Consider the following 6,262-nt stretch of genomic DNA (forward strand, 5'->3'; position numbering starts at 1 on the left):
CCTTCCAAAATCCCCCTATCCCATCCTCCCTTTCCCTGCTTCTATGAGGGTGTTCCCCCACCCTAACCAACCAATCCTGCTTCCCCATCCTGGCATTCCCCTACACTGAGGCATCGAGTCTTCACAGGACAAAGAGCCTCTCCTCCCATTGATGTCCGACAAGGCCATCCTCTGTTACATATGATCCTGGAGCCACGGGTCATTCCATGTGTACTCTTTTGTTGGTGCTTTAGTCTCTGGGAGCTCTGGGCGGTCTGGTTAGTTGATATTGTTGTTCCACCTATGGGGCTGCAGACCCCTTCAGCTCCTTCAGTCCTTTCTCTAACTCCTCCATTGCGGACCCTGTGCTCAGTCCAATGGTTGGTTGCAAGCATCCACATCTGTATTTGTCAGGCTCTGGCTCCTTGTACAAAGCTCAAGTCCAAGTGGATAAAGGACCTCCACATAAAACCAGATACACTGAATCTAATAGAATAGAAGGTGGGGAAGAGCCTTGAATACCTAGGCACAGGAGAAAAGTTTCTGAACAGAACACCAATGGCTTATGCTCTAAGATCAAGAATTGACAAATGGGACCTCATAAAACTGCAAAGTTTCTGTAAGACAAAGGACACTGTCAATAGGATAAAACAGGAACTAACAGATTGGGAAAAGGTCTTTACCAATTCTACATCCAATAGAGGGCTAATAGCCAATATATACAAAGAACTTACTAGGGTTTTTTTCTCTCTTGCCCAGAAACCTCACTCCGGCTTGTTAGGCTAGAGGGAGGTTTTGAGCAATAAACTTATTGAACCAGGAGAAGGAAAAACTTTTACACAAGCAAGTATGCATAAACTCTACAAATTCATATACACATTCAAGCATATATATATATTCATATATCTTTATGGAAACCAGTTGGACCCAATTACATTCTTATAATTATATACTTACCCATACACATCCATACTTACATGTGCCCTTCCTCCATCCTTGAGCAGGCCCGAGACCTCGTTTACCACAAGAGACCAGATAGGACCTAGGTGGAACTAACCACCTTGGCTGCATATCAATAGACACCTAGGTGGAGTCACCCACCTTGGCTGCACGTAGATCCTGCTACAGGAACTTGAAAGAAGAACTGTCTCTGGGCTTGCCTTGAGACATCTCCGGCCGTGACCCGTGACCAAGAACGGATTATCCCACCCATCTCTGCTGGCTGAAACTAGAAAGGGTTTGGGCGGAGTCTTCCCCTTTAAATTGAAAGCTTAACATTAAACCATTGAGCCTTGATCAGAGAACTTTGTCTTGGCTTCATCTTTTCTCGCTCTCCGTCCCCCTTTCGTTCCCAGCCCTCTTTCCAGGTGAACCCGTTCGACTTGTGGCCGACTTGTGGCCACAGGCAGCTACACTTACATATGCCTATGGAGCAAAAGACCAAGCACCAGTGCAGAAAGTACTCATTCTTTCTGGATGAAAAATGCTCCAATCTTTATTGCATAGAGAAAGAAAAAGCTTCTACCCTTTTATTGCTAAATGAATCAAACCCGAGTCATTAAGAAGGAAGCTTTGTCCTCTTTAGTAAGGCTTAGCATGCCTTGCTGTTAAGAAAAGACCTGTTCAGTTCCATGATAAGGAGAAGCCTGCCTGCTATTTCTGCTCTCTCTGCAGCTTCTTCTTCGTCTTTCTCTCTGCATTCTGCATATTGCTCTCTCAATTTCTATCTCAGAAACACTCAACTCATGACACTTGAAGACTGGCAGAATTTTTATTGCAGTTTTGATTATCAGAGAGGACTTAATAGCAGTCCTATTTTAAAAGGGCTTGATAATTATTAATATAGTTTTACAAATTCTTATAGAACCATCATTAAGAATTAAGAAGTCATCTATTTGTCTATATAGCATCACTATAAGACAGTATATATTCATTGTTCTGGAGAGATCTGCTCAAAAGGGTAGGCTAATACCTACTGATTGTGATATATATTTAATAACAAGAAAAGCATTTTACTAGCAGGAATCTTTCCTCAAATGTAATCTCATTGGCCTTGCTTAAAGGAGTGAATTCATCATAGCTTTACAGTCCGTGGTGGAACCATCTCAGGAAGATCACCTGCTAGTTTTTAGCTTCTCCTTGACAGCTCCCAACAATTCCAAAATCTATCAACTGTGGACTCTTCCCCCAAAAGGGAAAAACCAGGGCACAGCCACAACCAAGTCAAAGCAAAACCAGAATGTAATACTTTAACATGTTAATACCTGGGACCCACTCAGGATCCTCTTGGCTCCAACGGGCTTTGGCATTTGTCTGATTCTGACATCCACATTACACACAGTTCCTCTCCACAACTGTTGTACTAGGTGGTCTGTACTACACCTAGGCTGTACATTCACTGATAGCCTCTCCTGGCTTCTTTTCAGGGACTCTGACCATGCGAATTAGTGCCAAATCTCAGCTTCTCTCCATAACCCATTGAAATCTGGGGCTTCTACTGCAACTGAGGCTATGCCTTCCCAACTGACCTCTCCTAGCTTCAGATAGTGCTAAACCTTAGCAGCTATCCATGACTCCTTCATGTCTTCAAACCTGTACCACCTGAGAGACTCTTACATATTATCAAGTTCAGTTGACAGCATGAGATGTAGCGTTGGCTCCCTTTGGACCACAACACCTGTGTCCTGACCCTGAGAAAACACATCCCAGGAGATTTTACCTTAGGGGATGCTGTTCGGGGATGCTGTTCTCCTCCTCCTCCTCCTCCTCCTCCTCCTCCTCCTCCTCCTCCTCCTCCTTCTTCTGGTTTTTCAAGACAGGGTTTCTCTGTATAGCCCTGGCTGTCCTGGAACTCACTCTGTAGACCAGGCTGGCCTCGAACTCAGAAATCCACCTGCCTCTGCCTCCCAAGTGCTGGGATTAAAGGCGTGCACCACCACTGCCCGGCTGTTCTCTTCTTAATCCCAGATGATTCTTCATCCCCAGTTAACAGTATTTTTTTTTTTTTATTAGAACAAATAGTTTATTGGACTCAACAGCTGAACATTGAGTGGCACACCTGGGAACCCTGCAGGACCCAGATATTTATGTGTGGACAGTGGTGACATAATACCTTGGAATTCAGCCTCTTTCCTGTGCTGTCCATGTGCCTCCAGGGCGAAGAGTAGCAAGTTATAACAAAATGGCATTCCAGGACATACAGATCTGAGAGCTCTAGAGAGAAGTGAGGAACCTACCCTGCTATAAAGGGCCTATAAAGTTGAGACAAGGTGTTCTACACTCTGCCCCACCTCAGAGCTTCTTTAACTCATAATTCATCACTAGAGGGCTTCAGGAAGGAGGGATTATACACGAGGATATAAGGACATGGTTTGGGGTTGGTGGAAGGTCCATCACAGCAAGGTTTGCAGGAGGACTGAGCCCAGGCTGAACAGAAGCACACCTGCTATGGTCCAGGTGTTGCCTCCAGTGGGAACTGCTGCATTGCAGAGGTCTTCCTTGCAACAGGAAGTCTTCAACTTGGCAGGAGCACTGGGTATCAGGGCAGTTTCAGTATCAGTAGGGCAAACGGGAAGGCAGTGATACGACTTCATTTTGCTTGTGATAGAGCCCACAGTAACTTCTGCCACCTGAGTCACACAGACTCCATTAGAGTAGGGGCAGGTTGCTTTTGATGAGCAGGAAGCCTCAAATGGGACCTCTTGGCAATTGTAGCACTGCAGCCCCTGAGCTCTTTGTGCACACAGTAGGGCCAGAAGCAGGAAGAGCACACAAGACTTTGTAGCATGAGAATGGTTCATTCTCGGAGAAGGGTTGCACAGATAAAACTTCTTCTCTGTGGTCAGGTTGCAGGCAGAGCAAAACCCCCAGTTAACAGTATTATTGTCCCAGTAAAACAAAGCATTCGCTTTTGTGGTTCTCTTGTTAACCACAGCCAATCCTTCAGCTCCAGCTGACCAGAAACACAGATTCTTAATTCAAAATATTAAACTGCCCCCAATAGAGTGTTTAAGGGACTCTCAAACCGCCCTCTGAAACTTCACAAGCCAGGTCTCCATCACCTGCATCTCTCTTAGCACTCATCTTTCTTTTTTTTTTTTTCGAGACAGGGTTTCTCTGTGTAGCCCTGACTGTCCTGGAACTCACTCTGTAGACCAGGCTAGCCTCGAACTCTCGAACTCAGAAATCCGCCTGCCTCTGCCTCCCAAGTGCTGGGATTAAAGGTGTGCGCCACCACTGCCCTGCTGCACTCACCTTTCAAGTGCTCTTATCTTTGAATAGTCCACTGAGTATTTAACAGATTTTCCAGCCCAAAGGCCAAATGCTTCCACAAGATTCTCAAAACACATGGTCAGGTCTGTCACAGCAATACTCCATGGCTTTGACCCAATTTTTGTCATAGGGTTCATATTGTCATGGTAAAACACTATCACTGAAGATAACTTAAAAAGAAAAGGGTTTATGAGGCTTACTTACCCTGTGTTACAATTCATTGAGGGAAGCTGAGGCAGAAGCTGGGGAGGAATACTGCTTACAAAGGCAAGTCATATCTTGGGGTTATTGATAGGGAAACAGATATACTAACATAGAGGGTGGATATCTGCCCAGCTCTAATGCTTTAAGGGCTTGTTATGAGTATAAAAGTTTTGTGTCTTTTATCTGAGAACTGAATGATCAAAGATGGGGTGGAAAACCCTGATTGAGATTAATTACTGCCACAACAAATCAGGCTACTCACCTCACAACTCCCTTTAACTCCAGCTCCTGGAGGACTCAATTCCTCTAGCTTCTGTGGGCATGTACACTCACACCCATATAAATCTCTCCGTATATATTATGTAATATGTGATATGATATATAGTGTATAGTATATATGCTACATAATATATATTATGTTATATATACACACATATAAATAATTAAAAATAATAAAAATAAATCTTACCAAAAAAAATACCCCTGCATTGCAACAATGTATTACTGTATCTGAAATGTTAGTGCTGGTGGCTTTAGGAAGAATTATGTAAATCATTCAGAATACTTTGAGCATACTCCTTATTACAGATCAGACTAAGGCCCTCTTACATTCCAGGGTCTGTGTAGTTGTGATGGCCTAGAACTTATTGTGTACACCAAGCTGGCTTTGAACTCATAGATATCTGTCAGCCTCTGTCTCCTGAATGCTGGGCTTAAAGCCTGTGACTCTATTTGATTAGTTATTCTAAATATATAGTTAACTGAAATTCCAAGTTTATATATATTTCAAAGGGTCCTTGAGTCTGGGATGCTTTGCTCACCAAATGGCTCTCTGGATCTTTGTGTTGCACTTGTTTTCTGGACCAGGATATAGGGATATTTCTCATTTCTGACCCAAGAAATTGAGGATTTTTCCTTTTCAAGTGAGCCAACCTTTTGAAAAATTCAAAATGACATTCATATCTTATAGTGAATAATATAAAAACACTCTGATGGAGTTATTTGAGGATCAAACTTACAATTGAAAATGACTGATACCTTTTAAAAAATTCATCTGAAGCTGGGCAGTGGTGGCACACGCCTTTAATCCCAGCACTTGGGAGGCAGAGGCAGGCAGATTTCTCAGTTAGAGGCCAGCCTGGTCTACAGAGTAGGTTCCAGGACAGCCAGGGCTACACAGAGAAACCCTGTCTCGACAAAACAAAACAAAACAAAACAAAACAAAACAAAACAAAACAAAACAAAACAAAACAAAACAAAACAAAATTCATCTGAGCCAGGTATGGTGGTACTCACCTTTAAACCCGCACTCTAGAGGTAGAGACAGGTGGATGTCTGAATTTGAGTCTAGCCTGTTCTGTAGAGAGTTTCAGGACAACCAGAGCTACACAGAAAAACCTGTAAATGTAACTATTTTCCTGTAGTAATTGTCACAGAGGCTTACTGTCTCCACCTGTTAACCTAGGCCTAGTTCTGGAAGCTTCTAGTCTCTGTACAATTTACCTAGGTCTAGAATGTTCTCAGCCTCTGAAACTTACTTTACTGCTGAATATGCTCACCCTTTCTAGTTCTTTTCTCGCTTAACTCAGATGTTCTGGATTAAACTACTCTCCAAGCTGACTGATTCAAACTGGCTTCTTTCAGCTTCTGACTGAATTGCTCTACTTGGCCTCATACTAATTTTGGCAATATGTTCTAATCTTTTGGCTCCATCTCATTCTCAGGCCTGTTCTGTCTTCTCCTGTGTCTAGCTTGTTCTCTCTCTGTACAACTGTCCCAAGAAAACTGCCTCCTTCCTCTTTCCCAC

General features: G+C 43.3%; 1 pseudogene; it reads right to left on the reverse strand.

The window, feature by feature from the left end:
- Positions 1-2,984: 2,984 nt before the first annotated feature.
- On the reverse strand, positions 2,985-3,821 carry LOC114629315 (annotated as a pseudogene).
- Positions 3,822-6,262: the final 2,441 nt, after the last annotated feature.

This window comes from Grammomys surdaster, unplaced genomic scaffold (assembly GCF_004785775.1).
Source record: "Grammomys surdaster isolate TR1022 unplaced genomic scaffold, NIH_TR_1.0 279, whole genome shotgun sequence".
Classification (NCBI taxonomy): domain Eukaryota; kingdom Metazoa; phylum Chordata; class Mammalia; order Rodentia; family Muridae; genus Grammomys; species Grammomys surdaster.